The sequence below is a fragment of the Dermacentor silvarum genome, chromosome 7 (genome assembly GCF_013339745.2).
Source record: "Dermacentor silvarum isolate Dsil-2018 chromosome 7, BIME_Dsil_1.4, whole genome shotgun sequence".
NCBI lineage: Eukaryota > Metazoa > Arthropoda > Arachnida > Ixodida > Ixodidae > Dermacentor > Dermacentor silvarum.
In genome coordinates this window covers 185,393,919-185,410,122 of record NC_051160.1, presented here as the reverse complement: position 1 = coordinate 185,410,122, position 16,204 = coordinate 185,393,919, and the positions used below count along the sequence as shown (strand labels likewise).

Genomic DNA, 16,204 nt, shown 5'->3' with positions numbered 1-16,204 from the left:
TTTGCTAGGTACCTTATCCCATGCGAACTCAATGGAAAATCCTTCTTGATTGTCCGTTTTAGGGCGTCCCAGAAGTAGACGCCTTCCCAGCAATGCAAGAACATATGATCTATGGTTTCAGGTTGCTTGCAGATCAAGCAATGGGAGCCCCATGGTACAAGGAAGCCACGTTCTTCCATGAATGTTTTCACTGACAGTGTTCCTGCGTGTAGCCTAAAAAAGAGTGTTTTTATCCCAGTAGGCACCTCCATTCTTTTCACCCGTTTAAGGACATCCTGTCCTGGTCCTCCACTGTATACCGCTCTGTACAATGGCACTGGGAATACAATATCGCATACATCTCTATATAACGTCTTTCTTTTCACGCCAGATGAATAATCGTAAGAAAAACGCACAGAAAGAAAGCGCACACTATCAACAACTTCTTTTAGATAGCCGTGAATCCTTCCTGGCATACTATTGGTACTAACAATGAGTGCCGGCAAAGCGGCTCTTAACCTGAGCTGTATAATACCGTACGCAAAAATGGATCACGCACATCTCGAAAAAACAAAGATCTATTGACAAGCTGTCGTACAAAAAGATGCGCCAAGCCCAGCCCCCCTTCCTTCACCCGCCTGAACAGATTTGTTCGGCTACATCTTTACCAGTTAGAGTGCCAGATAAAAACGGCGAACACTCTGTGCAACCTTTGCACGTTTACCCTCGAACAAAACAACGTCTGCATGACGTACCAGAACTTGCTAATGAAAAACATATTACACACAGTTGCCCTTGCGAAAATGGACAGGTTGATACCTTTCCACCTGTCTGCTTTTTCTCTTGTTTCTTTTGTTTGGTTCATCCAGTATCCCTAGATATGTTTGTAACTGTCCATGGGAACACCGAGATACTTGGTAGGGATTTTACCCAGCTCACATTCGCAAAGTTGTCCGGGGCCGAAGACCACTCTCCGTGCCACAAACCGAGGGACTTACCCCAGTTCACTTTACTGCCCGTCACATCACAAAATTTCTTCACAACGCGCATCGTTTCTGTTACACTTTCTCTGTTTGTACAACACACGGCTATATCATCTGCATATGCCAGCAGCTTGACTTCTGTGGCTGCCAAGCTATAACCTCGTATTTGCTCGTTATCAATTATTGCCAAACACATCGTTTCCATGTAAATTGCAAACAGAAGAGGACTGAGGGGGCAGCCTTGACGCACAAAACGCATGACGTTAATGGGGGCCCCGAATCATTTATTCACAATTAGGCGTGTTGTGCAGTTCTGATACGCCAACGCCACTCCCTCAGTGATTATGGCACCTACATTAACCTGATCCTGAATAGCCAACAAAATATCATGAGACACACAGTCAAACGCTTTCTCTAGGTCCAGCTGAAGCACTGCGACGCCGTCGTATGTTATGTCACAGCACTCGAGCACGCACCGCATCTTGTGAATATTCGAAAAAATTGACCTCCCTTTGATCCAACACGTTTGGTGGTCTGCGACTATTTCTTTGATGACTCTTTGCAGTCTGGCTGCCAAAACCTTCATAAAAATCTTATAATCGACATTATTTAGAGATATCGGCCTATAAGACGTCACTAGCCTAAGTTTCTCCGCTTGGTCACTCTTAGGTAACAGGATGGTATGCACTTTACCAAAAGAAGGCGGCAAAGTTTTGTTCACATAGGCAGCGTTAAACAGGCCTGTTAGCAGGGGCGACAGTTCTTTCTTAAAAGCTTTATAAAAGCACGCGCTGAGGCCGTCAGGTCCGGGTGATTTACCATTGTTCAAATCATTTATTGCTTTTTCGACTTCGTGTTCTATTATATCCCCTTCTAATCGGTCCTTCGTGTCGTCACTCAATCGCGGCATGCGACCGAGAAAACCCTTCTTAAACTCATCTACATTGGCTTCTTGAAATGCAAACAGTGACTGGTAATAGTCTAAAAACGCTCGGCCTATGCTCTTATTATCGTGGACAAGTGTGCCGTTCCACAAGATCTTATCGACATGATTACGTCGACCATGAGCTTTTTCAAGTCCAAGCGCCCTTTTGGTGGGCGTCTCCCCCGCTACTAATGCGTTTGCTCTTGCGCGCACAATCGCGCCTTGATAGCGTTCTTTGTCCAACTGCTCAATTTTTTCTTTAATGGCTCGCATATCTTGCTTGTACTGCCCTGGCTCTTTGCATTCCAGCGCTATCAGCTGCTTAAGTATCTTTCGTAAGTCTCTTTCAATCATCTCCCTCTCAAACTTTAAGCAGCTCGATCTTTCTATTGCTGTCATTTTTACCTTCTGTTTGAACCATTCCCATTTCTCTGCTATGGTTTCAGTACGTTCATCGCCTACTTCCATAACGGCCTCATGTATTGCCTCTACAAATGGCTCGTGTTTTAGTAGTAAGGCATTCATTTTCCATAGGTTCCAGTTAAAAGATTCGCTCTTCTTCTTCATGCCTATGTTACACTTCACCAAGCAGTGATCTGAGAACGACACAGGTGCAACAGAATAACTGTGGAAGTTTGGAATCATGTGCTGTGACATGTACAAACGGTCTAACCGCGCATGACTACTCCCTTGAAATCGCGTATACATCACTTCCCGCTCTCCCTCCAGACACTCACATACATCGTCTAGTTCATTTTCGGTAATCAGCTTAGACAATATATGACTGCTTTTATCGCGGATACCACCATTATTGGATCGGTCTCAAGCACTCAAAACACAGTTGAAATCTCCCACCAAAAGCATGCACTTTTCACTGCTAATATACTGAAAAAGATTCGAGAAAAATAATGCCCGTTCTTCTACACCATTTGGTGCATATCTGCATATAACTCGAAATTGAACTTCACAAAAAACAAAATCGCAAAATACAATCCTTCCGGATTGACATGAAAACACACTTTGTACTACAAGGTCTGGCAACTTCTTAACAAACAGGACACATCCGGCGGACGTGCCTATCGCGTGGCTCACGACCGCATAATATCTAGACGTGAAAGGCCGCACCATGCTCCCGGTCTCCTCCTCCCCGTCTACCTTGGTCTCCTGGACAGCTAAAACATCTATGTCGTGGTCAGTGAGCAACCGTAGGACTTGACTTTGCCGACGGCTAGCCGCCAAGCCTCGCACGTTTAGTGTGGCAATACTGAGAGACGGTTCAGGTGCCATGCTCTACTAAAGAATGAAGTAGGCCTGGAGCATGGTGCTTACCCTTCACGACTAGCCCTCGGCTAGCCGTCTCCGGAACCTTTTGGCTTGCCGGTGTTGTTCGGGGGAGGCGCTTTGTCGCCAGGCGTTGTCTCCGGCGGGATGTTGGGCTTTGGCTTGAAGCCCATTCGCCTCCCAAGAGGCGTCTTTGTCGGCGGTCCCTCGCTGGAGCTCGTTGAACTGGCAGCAGCAGCATTGTACGACCCACGTCTAAGCCTGATTCTTCTGTTTGCGCAGCTGTCCTTGTCGGCCGCTGTTTTTTTCCACGTTCGTCTTCGTGGTGCCGTCCCGCCGCTCTGCTTTCCTGGACGGTGCTGAATCACCCTCACGGAGTGAATCTGCGACTGCGTAGCCACATCGTGGTCTACTGCTGGCTTCGGCAAAATCACCGCTGGAGATCGCTGCTATCGCGGCGCGCCGTATAAAACAAGCCCGCATCGACGCCTGCTTTCCACTGGCAGCAGCAGCATTGTACGACCCACGTCTAAGCCTGATTCTTCTGTTTGCGCAGCTGTCCTTGTCGGCTGCTGTTTTTTTTCGGCGTTCGTCTTCGTGGTGCCGTCCCGCCGCTCTGCTTTCCTGGACGGTGCTGAATCACCCTCACGGAGTGAATCTGCGACTGCGTAGCCACATCGTGGTCTACTGCTGGCATAGGCAAAATCACCGCTGGAGATCGCTGCTATCGCGGCGCGCCGTATAAAACAAGCCCGCATCGACGCCTGCTTTCCACTGGCAGCAGCAACATTGTACGACCCACGTCTAAGCCTGATTCTTCTGTTTGCGCAGGTATTCATACGTTGAAACTCTTTTTTTCCCGTTTTTTTTTCTGCTGCTGCTGCCAACAGCTGTGTACTTTTTTTTTCTGCTTGAATCTGTGTTCAATTCTCGTAACATGCCGACGAATGCTGAACTGTCGAAAAAAATTGAGGAGCTGGAAGATAAGATTAACAACATGGCTAAAAGCACGCATGAGCTCGTGTTTGGTAGGATTTTGCTTAGAATGAAGGAGTCTGGGATTGATGTTGTCGACCTCAAGAAAGAAATTGATTCATTAAACACAAGCGCTGAGCACTTGAACGGACTTGTTGAGGAATTACGCAGCCAAAACGCCACCCTAATTGTTGAAAACAAACAACTGAAATCCCAGAACCACTCATTGACTCGCAAAGTTGAGGAGCTTGAGCAGTACTCTCGCCTTGGCAATGTCGAGATAAAGGGTATTCCCTGCTCGCAAGGAGAGGACTGCGTTACAATCATGCAAACGCTAGGAAACAAAATTGACTGTCCTGTATCGCCTAGCGATCTGGACATTGTTCATCGCGTACCCACCAGATCAAATGACAAAAAAAAAAAAAACATCATTGCTCGTTTCTGCTCGAGAGCTAAGAAAGTCGACTTTGTTAGCAAAGCACGTAAAGCCAAACTCTGTCTTAGTGACATTGGATTCTCTGACTCGTTCAACGCTCCCGTCTTTGTTAACGAGCATCTAACCCCAGGTAACAAGGCTCTCTTTTCCAAAGCCCTAACTCTAAAGAGAGAAAAAAACTGGATGTTCCTTTGGACTGATAACTGCCAAATCAAGGCTAGGAAGACTACCAACAGCAGAGTTCTGCGCATTCGAGACGAATCTGACCTCGGCAGAATTGACTAAAACCGACTATTTTACAATCTGACATAACAATTATGGCTTCTCTACTGAAACCCGATCAAGTAAACTCTTTCTTAAACGGATTTCATTCCATCATTCATTTTAACGCGAGGAGTCTTCGCAAACAGTTCGATGCCATCGATAATTTTCTTGCATCGCTAAACAGTTCATTTTCATTAATTGCCATAACTGAAACTTGGTTATCTGACAACGACAAAAATCTGTATTGCTTCCCTAACTATAAATCGGAATACTGCAATTGAATAACTAGCAGTCATGGTGGTGCAGCCATATATATTTCTCCTAATATTGCTTATCAAAGAAGACATGACCTATGCTTAACCGTTACTAATTGTGAATCTGTTTGGATCGAACTCGGTAACTGCTTCCTTGCTCAAGACAAGAAGAATTTTATATTTGGCTGCATTTACCGTTCTCCCTCATCGTCAGTCAGCGATTTCTGTACCAATCTTGATCATATTTTGCATACTGTATCACTAGAAAATAAAAATGTTGTTATAATGGGTGATATAAACATTAATTTACTCGATGAAACATCACCCATCTCTATTAACTATACTAGTTTGTTCCATAGCTACGGATATGAATGCTTAATTGATGTTCCCACACGCGAAGTCTCAAATGGCACTGGCACACTTATTGATCACGCTCTTTCTAACTTGCTTTGTTCACCAGAGGCGAAAGTTTTGCAAATCGACATCAGTGATCATTACCCCCTGCTCTTACGCTTCAATTCTAATGTGCTTCCTTGCCCACCTTCACATACTAAACTTGTTCTCGACAAAGATGGCTTCATAACTGCTGTTGCTAATACTAATTGGTCTGAAATCAAATCCCTAAACGACCCTCAGAAAGCCTTTTCCATATTTTTTTCACTAATTATATCATACTTACGACAGTTCACTTCCAAGAAGAAATGCAAAAAAACCGTGGCTTTTCCTCACAATCCATGGATCTCGCAGTACTTATTAGCAGCATTGCGCAAAAGGGATAACTTATATAGGAAAACTAAAAAGCATCCGTTTAACATGAACTTACGTGCCCGATATAAAAGCTTGTGTAACACGCTTAACTGTAAACTAAAAACAGCTAAATGACGGTATTTCGAGCAAAAAAATTTACAGGCAGCAAATAACACTAAAAAAAAGTGGGAGATTGTTAACTCCTTTTTAAACAGAAACACTAGACTAGATCAGGTATCCAGAATTTTAAGTGGTGGAGCAGAGCACAATTCCCCTTCTGATATAGCTGAGGCTTTCAGCAGTTTTTTCTTTCATAACAATCTACCTCCTCCCACACAGATCGTCAAGATGAACCGTCTTCCTCATTCATTCTTTTTATTTCCTACAACGCCAGAAGAAGTAGCTTCTGTTGTAAATAATCTAAAAATAACAAGTGCTGGAATTGACGAGGTGCACCCTGCCAACATTAAATTAATTGCGCACTTAATCTCAGATGTACTTTCATTCATTGTTAATTTACTATTCAAGACTGGTTTATTTCCTTGTGAACTTAAGCGTGGCAAAGTCATCCCAGTTCTAAAGAAAGGCGATAGCTCATTACTACATAACTACAGACCCATTTGTATTCTACCATTCTTCGGGAAAGTCATTGAGAAACTAATTGAAATACGGCTAACGAAATACCTCTCTAAATTTAGTATCCTCTCTTCATGCCAGTTTGGTTTTCGTCCTGGCTATTCCACAGAGCTTGCACTCATCCATCTTACTGACCAACTAAAAAAATTTATCGATGAAGGATTTCTTGCGGCCTCAGTTTTTATCGATCTAACGCAAGCATTTGACAGCATAAATCATAATATTCTATTGGCTAAGCTCGAGGCAATTGGCATTTGCGGCCCTGCCCTTTTACTACTAAAAAGCTACTTATATAACAGAGTTCAAGTTGTTTCTATTTCCAATGTGTATTCTCGTCGGCGAACTACTAACATTGGTGTGCCCCAGGGCTCTATCCTGGGGCCACTTCTGTTTTTGATTTACATTAATGATCTACCTAACTCTCTCTTTCACAAAATGCATTCTTTACGCTGATGATACCACTATATTCACCTTTCATAAAGATATCTCCTCTCTCGTTACTAAACTGAATACTGATTTAGAAAATATTCTAAGGTGGTACAATGTGAACATGTTATCTATTAATGCAACTAAAACTAAATTTGTTGTATTTTCTTCTCATCAGCGATCCTTAACATCCATTCCGCCTATCACTTTTGGTCCCCACTGTCTTCCTCCAAGCTCATGTTCATCTTTCCTCGGCATTATACTTGATTGTAATCTGAAATATCTAAATCATATAGCTCACATAAAAAAGAAAATTGCTTACGGTATACGCATCTTAATTAAAACACGCCCTTACTTCACACGTACCACATTACTCTCACTTTATCATTCTTTTGTCCACTCTCATATTACTTATGGTATAGTTTGTTGGGGAAACACTTATAATACTCATATGGCGTCTCTCCAGATAGTTCAAAACCAAGCCATAAGAATAATTACTTGCAGTTCACGTTTTTCTAATTCCAAATCTCTACTACATGAGAATAAAATTCTTACAATCTCTGAACTCACTAAATAGAACCTAGGTATTTTTTTCTACAGATTTCTGAATAACGAGCTACCACAGATCACATTTTCACCATCTAACCTGATGATTTACAGTACCACCAGATTCGCCTTGAACAACAATTTTCTTATACCAAGAGTCCGCACTAACTACGGCAAACAGACCGTATAATTCACCTCCTTATCAATATGGAACACTCTTCCACTTATAATGAAAAACTCAAGATCTTTACAGAAATTTAAAGGAGAACTAAAAATGCATTTATTGTTGAAAGATTAACGAGATTTATTGTGTCCCGTTTATTTGATACGTCTTTTTTTGTTTCATCCGTACTTTTTATTTCTTTTTTCCTGTAACAAAGCAAATAAAACGGTTATTAATTTTTTTAATATTTTTTTAATTCTTGTTCCCATGATATCTGCTAAACCTTGTTATTCTTTACAATCTACTGAGTATTTTGTTCTGTTAACCCTCTTTTCTTTTTGCTTGTGTATTACTTTATTGTTTGCTACTATTGCTTTAAGATGTTAAATATCATAATTGCTCTTGTACAGGAGGTCCCGATACAGTCTTTGACTATGGGACCTCCTTCTGTATACTAAATACTTGTACCATGTCCCAACCTTTAATAATAAAATTCTGATTCTGATCTCGGTACTTTGTATCGTCGTGGGTGCGCTTGACTGGAGCGGGAGTCGTAGTCCGGTCGTCGTCGTTGACGGCCTCGTCCTGTTGCATTGCCTTCGTGTCGTCGATGGGTGCATCTCCACTAACGCCCCCCGTCGCCTGATCTTCTGTAGTCGCGACTTGTGCCGACGCACTCGGCATCGCAGCGGCCTCAGCCTCCTTGCCGTCTGCGTTCCCGGCCAACGCAGCACCGCTCGTCGCCAGTGGCACCGGGTCTCCGGCTCCTTTGGCAGCGTCCTCCGCCTCCACCACGTCCATGACATTCTCTATCGCAACGTCAGTCGCAGCCGGGCCTCGTCAGTCGCAGTCAGCGTCCTCGTGGCCGAAACGTTTGCACCGTGAACAGCGGGGGACTTTACATTCCCGGCGGACGTGTCCCGTGCCCTGGCAACGCAAGCACTGCATAGGCCGGCCGGGAACAACCACCAAGGCCAACTCTCCGCCGACGCGGACCTGATGAGTAAGGTACTCCACTTTGACGCCGCTCTTCAGCTTGAGCAGCACGGTCCTGGTGGTTGACGCCTTGTCCCCCATGCATTGGACGTGCCACCTTTCCCGGCTTACCTCCTCCACCTTGCCTAAAGCCGCGAACGCAGTCCGGATGTCCTCGTCTTCACCTGCTTCACCTGCTGCTCCTGTGGGTCGACGATAACGCACCGTCGTCCCTTCACCTGCAGTTCCTTGTGGGCTATCAGCCATTTCGTGGCGGTTGCATCCGTGAGGGTCACCGCCCAGACGTGGTTTACCTGGTACGCCCCTATGCACACCACCTCCGGTAGCAAGCCCGTCGACTGCAGGGCGTCCCTAAAATCCTCGACCTTGTAGGGTCTGGCACGCACATCCCCGTTCAAAAACACGGTGTTAATCGCCACTCGTCCTTTTGGCAATTGAGGCAGAATAAACGGGTATTCCTTATCGTCGTTAGTCCGGTTTCCGCGGCCAAAAGTGACCGCTGTCGCTGCCCTTGAAGAGGCCATGATCCTACGAACCGTCACGCTCGGTGGCCGGAAGCAGAATGACGACTGAGCTATAGCGGCAGCCAAAAGGGACGCACAAAAAGGTCCAGAAAGCAGTGATCTCATTATTTGTAGATAATATGGGACAATAAAAAATGCCACCAGTGACGATTGAGCTCACGACCCCTGGTTTACGAGACCAGTGCTCTACCACTGAGCTATAACGGCAACCAAAAGTGACGCACAAAAAGGTCCAGAAAACAGTGATTTCATTATTTGTAGATAAAATGCGACAATAAAAAATGCCACCAGTGAGGATTGAGCTCACGACCCCTGGTTTACGAGACCAGTGCTCTACCACTGAGCTATAGCGGCCACCAAAAGTGACGCACAAAAAGGTCCAGAAAACAGTGATTTCATTATTTGTAGATAAAATTCGACAATAAAAAACGCCACCAGTGACGATTGAGCTCACGACCCCTGGTTTACGAGACCAGTGCTCTACCACTGAGCTATAACGGCTGCCAAAAGGGACGCACAAAAAGGTCCAGAAAACTGATTTGATTATTTGTTGATAAAATGCGACAATAAAAAATGCCACCAGTGAGGATTGAGCTCACGACCCCAGGTTTACGAAACCAGTGCTCTACCACTGAGCTATAGCGGCTTTTTTTTTTCTTTATTACCGACTTGGCAACATATAACACAAGACATTTTAACAATACATGAGGGTCACGATAAAAGTGTCTGCCATTGGTTGGCTGACACGGGGGCTAAAAACGCTTGAGGTTCGCAAGCTCAGTCATCACACTGAGCCATGTTGGTTGTTCTTTTTGCAAACTTTACAATTCTTTAATATAACAAATGCTTTCGATGAAGTACTCTCTAACAGGCCGGATGTTCGGTTCGGCATGTCTCACGGCCATTCTACATTTCCATAAACTATGCAAGGACAACAGCATGAACATGTCATATGGTACAGTGTCTTCATTTAGAGTAGGCAAGGAACGAATCCCGCATGGCGTAATCGGTAAGTCCTTCTTTAAGGTTCTCTGTAAGACATCCCAGTGGAATACCGCATCCCAACAGTCGAGAAAGATGTGTTCAACTGTTTCGGGTTTCCGGCATATTAAACAGTTGACGCTCCAAGGCACAAAAAGTCCTTTCTCCTCAAGCCATGGTTTAACAGGTAAAGTATTGGTGTGGAGCTGAAAAAAGAAGGACTTCACCGATGGACGTACTGGCATTCGTTTTACTCTCTTTAGCACGTCCTTTTCCGGTCCAATGCGAAACATCGAGCGATACAATGGTACCGGCAACATTGCCTCTATCAAGTCCTTATATAAGCGCTTTCGTGGTACCTGACTTAGGTATTCCATAGAAAACCGAACCTTCAAAAGCTGGAAAGCCCAGACGACTTCCTTTAGGAAACCGCGCAATCTACATTGACTGCACCGGCGAGACGAAACGATGAATTATGGTATAGCTTCGCCTTCGCTCAGCCTTACTTGAAACATAGTTAACAAAAACGGGTCCTTTTGGTCCCGTAAGTAAACAAACCTCGACACAATCTGCCTTATGAACAAATGTGCAAGACCTAGTCCTCCACTTTTAACGGAACGAAACAGATTGGCGCGACTGGTGCGCTCCCAGCTTGAACCCCATACAAACACTGCGAGTACTCTGTGTAATCGCTGTATGTTGGCCCTTGACATTCACAAAGCTTGAAGCACGTAAAAGATTTTAGCAACGGCAAAGTGGTTGCAGACCGTCGCGCGAGCAAACATGGAGAAATTGCGGCCTCCCCATTTAAGTGTGCACTCTCTAACTGTTTCTGTTTCAGCATTCCAGTAATCCACTGCGTCACGGTAGTGCTCAAGCGGCACCCCGAGATACTTTGCCGGCGTGACGGTCCACTGGATGTTTACAAACGTACTTGGAGGGTTTACCCAGTTCCCGATCCATACCCCTAGGCATTTATCAAAGTTGATAGCACTGCCTGTCGTTCTGCAGTATGATAACACTTCCGCGATCGCGATTTCAACACTTTCTTTGTCCCGACAAAACAACGCGATGTCGTCCGCATATGCGAGCACTTTCATTTCTGCAGACTGTACTCTGAAACCCAATATTCTATTGTCATTGTTGATCTTCCTACAAAGCGGTTCTATGTATATTGCAAATAAAAGAGGGGACAAACCACACCCCTGGCGCACGGATGACCCCACCCGAAAGCTTTTGGTAACCTTCTTGTTTATTATGAGACTTGCGGTACAGTCTTGAAAGCACATCTTTACCCCATCCAAGATTAATTCACCTACATTTACATGTTCTAGAATACAGACCAGAATTTTATGGGCCACACGGTCGAAAGCCTTCTGCATGTCCAACTGTAACATGGCTCCATGTTCACCTAGGTCGTTGCAGTATTCTAAAATGCTTCTGGCGATGTGAATGTTTGTATAGATTGACCGTCCTTTAATGCCACATGTTTGGTGCGGCCCTACGATGCGTGTCACTACTCCTTGTAATCGCTTTCCGAGCACTCTCGTAAATATCTTATAGTCAACGTTCACCAGTGATATCGGGCGATAAGCGTCGACAGCTAACAATTTATCTGGGTCGTCTGTTTTTGGTATCAGCACCACGTGCGAAGTCCGAAAAGATGGAGGAACCAGCTTTCGGGTGTAGACCTCCTTAAACAATCGTAACAGGACCTGGCTGGCGTCAATTTTGAAGGTCTTATAAAAAGCCGCTCCGAGTCTATCAGGTCCCGGAGACTTGCCTACAACTAAATCATCTATGGCTCCTTCGATTTCGGCGATGCTCAGAGGCCATTCCAGACGCTCCCGAATATCGTCTTATAGCTGTGGCATGTTTGACAGGAAGTCCGTTTTGAATCCTTCTGTGACGTCCTTAGCACTCCCGAATAATTCACCGTAATGATTAAGAAACGCTTGTTCGATTTTCTCAGGTTGGTCCGTGATTTCGTTCCCGTGTCGAATCATTCTGATTTCATTCCGCCTCGCGTACGTCTTTTCGTCCGATAAAGCTCGTTTTGTCGGTGTCTCGCCTAGCCAGACCCTTTCCGCTCGTGCTCTTACAACTGCTCCTTTGAACTTATTTTCATCGATAAGCTCAAGCTGGCTCTTCAATTCTTTCATTTCTTTTGTTCGGCTCCCAGGTCTGTCGCTTTCTACAGTGTACAAGAAGTCAAGCTCCCGTTGTATTTCTTTTTCTCTTGTTAAAAGTTTCCGTAGTGGCTTCTTCTATAGCGCTAATCTTAACTTCTTGTTTAAAAATCTCCCATAATTCTAGCATGTTACCTTCTTCGGCCTCAATCAATCTGTCTAACTTTTCTTTCACGCCTTCACAAAACGATTCGTTCAACAGCAGCCTATCGTTAAACTTCCACGTCTTCCAGTTAAATCTACCATACAATTCCATACCATACAATTCTTGCTGAAGGTGACCAGACTATTCTAAATAACTATTTATGTGCCGTTAGTAATTGGTGCCAAAGCTGGACGATGTCATTAAATGTCACGAAGTGCAAACAAATGACCTTAACCCGAAAAAAAGTTCCATTGAAGTATTCTTACACAATTAATAGCGCTTCTCTCGAACAAGTGGAGCAACTTAAGTATCTTGGCGTAACGTTCAGCGCGAATCTCAGTTGGAGCCCCCACATTAAAAATATGGTTTCAGTAGCATCCAAAAGACTATAGCTGATAAGACACCGGTTCAAACATGCAACCACTAAAACAAAGCTGGTAACCTACACTTCACTCGTGCGTCCCTTACTGGAATATGCTGACGTGGTCTGGGATCCACACACTAAAACGGATATAAAAAGTATTCAGGGGGTTCAGAAAAAGGCACTGCGATTTATATACCATGCCTACGGAAGACAGGTATCGATATCTGATCTACCTAATCGCTCCGGTCTTCCCACCTTGGAATCCCGTCGAAAAATGCACCGTCTGAATATGTTATTTGCCATCATCAATAATCGTACCAAAAAAGAATTCAATACTTATATGCAGTACAACACAACACGACAAACTCGGCACAAACACGATAAAACTATTGTAATGCCACAATGCAGAACCAATGCATACAAGCTGTCCTTCTTTCCAAGAACGATAGCAGACTGGAACAAGTTGCCTTACGACGTGGCCACCTTAACATCACCTGATGCATTTTTTCTGCAATCAGTTCTAATCAGTAACTTTTGTGTGCTCAGTTTTATCTTTAACTGGTATGCTTCTGGTGCTTTATCCTCGGATTTGAATGTAACGCGTCTATGTCTTGCTTTGTTTATTCCTGATTTGCTGCGCAAAAATTTTGCTGTGTGCCTGTGCGTTCTTTTTTCTCTCTTCTCTGTTGTAATTTCCATTCTTGTTGCTCTCCTGATGGACCAAGAGCTTGTTAATCACATGTACCCACTCCTGCCTTGGCTACCAAAAGGCGGCCGGCAGTATTGAATAAAATAAATAAAATAAAATAAATCTCGACTTGCTTGGTTTAGTACCTATAGTGAGCGTTACAAGGCTGTGATCGCTGAACGACACATGTTTCACACTATAACTGCCACACATGGGAACAAGATCCAGTGCAACGTACACTCTGTCTAGCCTAGCGTGACTATGCCCCTGAAAATGTGTGAATGCGGGCACACCAGCACTGGACAAGACATGACCAACGTCTTCTAGGTTAGAATTTTGCACGAGTGAATTTAAAAGTACAGCACTTTTGTCGCGCACTGGAAGCTGTTTCACTCGATCAGCAGCAAAACATACACAATTGAAATCTCCGAGCAACACGACTTTCCTGTCACACTGTAAATACTGGCCTACCCTTTCAAAAAAGGACCACCGCTCACTTTCTATGTTGGGGGCGTACACACATATCACACGCCAACCTACGCCCAAAAAGAAAAAATCCACAAAAAGCAGTCTCCCACTTTGACAGGAAAAAACATTCTCTTCTATGACTCCCAGATTATTTCCAATGAAAATAGCGCACCCCGCGGAAGTTCCAACAGCATGTGATTTACAAACATTGTATCTATTGCGGAAGTGCAGCACCATGCGATCCGTCTGTTCTTCACTTTCTATCTTAGTTTCCTGCACCGCCGCTGTATCAATATCTGTTTCCGAGAAAAGCCGGCTAAGCTGGTATTGCCGCTTTCTGGCACAAAGACCGCGAACATTTAGGGTATCAAGACGAAGTGCAGTGTTTTGAGCCATCATCATAGTTTGTGAAGAACAAACGAACCGCATGGCACCCACCTCATGCGTCTGGGGTCGGTGCTGCCTTGGCCTCTTGTACGAACCTCCCGTAGCTGTCTGGGCAGTCTTCGGAAGGCGCAGCTCTTGTCCTTATTGTTGTTCTCTATCGTCGTTTCGGTTTGCCTGGGTCTTTCAGATGCCTAGAAGAGACACGCGCTCGCGGCTACGTTGGCGGCGTGCCTGCCGCCTTACGATCCGGTGGTATATTCGGCCGCGGTCTGATCAGTGACCGCCGGGTGATGGCCGCCTGTGGCGGCGGTCCGTCGGAGTTCCCTGCAATCAGGGCTTCGTTCTCGTCCAACGTCGCATCGTGGCCGCGCTTGCTGACAGTGGCGCCGCTTGCTGCTTCGCTTACGTCCATGACTGTCGGCTCATCGCATGACGGTGACTGCGTTGGGACGTCATGCACTTTGACGGCGCCCGTGGCGTCGCCTACTGTGTCGGTCACTTTTGGGCTTTCGTCGCTGGTTCTTGTATCTTGCAGCTTGTCGGGCGGGGCTGACGTTTCCGCCTCTTGCCCCTCAACCTTCGGCGTTGCTTTGCTTGCGGCTTCCTCAGCGCCGGCCTCGTCCATGACGAGTTCTGCGGTGTCATCTCCTCCAACCGGCCCGCGACACTTGCGTACGTCTTCACGCACTCACTTTCTTCGTGTCCAAAACGCCGGCAGTGCGTGCAGCAAGGGACTCACGTCGGATATGGCCCTTGCTGTGGCACCGCAGGCATAGTGGCGCTCTTCCAGGCGCGACTAGAAGGGTCATGTCACCGGCGACGCGCAGCTGATGTGGAAGGTCGTCCACCTTAAGGCCATTATGAAGCTTGAGGCGCACGACGCGCGTCGTCGACCCCTTGTCCTGGGTTCCTTGAACCGTCCACTTTTCCTTAGTGACGTCGATCACTTTCCCGTACGGAGCAAGCGCTACACGCACGTCTTCGTCGGCAACGTTAAAGAGAAGCCAATGAAGCTTGAGACGCACGTCCTGGTTCCCCGGGTCGACAACCAAACAACGTTGGCCCTTCAATTCCATTTCGCCACAAGCCAAAGCTTTCTTCATGCCTTCTGTGCTCTTGAATGTCACCGCCCACACGTGGCTCATTTGATAAGCCCCCAACGCTATCACGTCGGGGAGCAATTCCAGACGTGCCAACGTATCCCGGAAATATTCGACTCGGTAGGGCCTTGCACGAACATCCGCATGCAAAAATAAAGTGTTGAAAACACTACGACCTGAAGGCAGTGTAGGCAAAATAACTTGATATCCTTCGGCATCCGTTCCGTCCATCCTGTTACCGCGGCTGTTCGTAGCCGCAACCACCGCTCCTTGGTAACACATGACACACACGTCCGTTCACTACGGTGCCCGGAAGTGGAATCCACTGAGCTATAGCGGCGACGAAACGTGCCGCACAAAAGAGGTTCAGCCATGTAGCGCTTTCATTATTTGTAGACAAAGCGCGACAATAAAAGAAGAAACAATGCCACCAGTGAGGATTGAACTCACGACCCCTGGTTTACAAGACCAGTGCTCTACCACTGAGCTATAGCGGCGACGAAACGTGCCGCACAAAAAAGGTTCAGCCATGTAGCGCTTTTATTATTTGTAGACAAAGCGCGAAAATAAAAGAAGAAACAATGCCAACAGTGAGGATTGAACTCACGACCCCTGGTTTACAAGACCAGTGCTCTACCACTGAGCTTTTTTTTTTATTTATTGCCGGTCTTTGACAACGTACAGCGAACACACTACAGAACAATATCAAAAAATAACTACAAAACATATTGAAAAACATGAAAGCCA

At 45.5% G+C, this 16,204-nt stretch overlaps 2 non-coding genes across 2 annotated transcripts; both read right to left on the bottom strand.

Moving 5' to 3' along the window:
- Positions 1 to 9,417: 9,417 nt before the first annotated feature.
- On the bottom strand, positions 9,418 to 9,489 carry Trnat-cgu (transfer RNA threonine (anticodon CGU)). Its single transcript has one exon. It is a non-coding gene; the product is annotated as a tRNA-Thr (tRNA).
- Positions 9,490 to 15,882: 6,393 nt separating this feature from the next.
- On the bottom strand, positions 15,883 to 15,954 carry Trnat-ugu (transfer RNA threonine (anticodon UGU)). The gene has a single exon. It is a non-coding gene; the product is annotated as a tRNA-Thr (tRNA).
- Between the last annotated feature and the right edge of the window lie 250 nt (positions 15,955 to 16,204).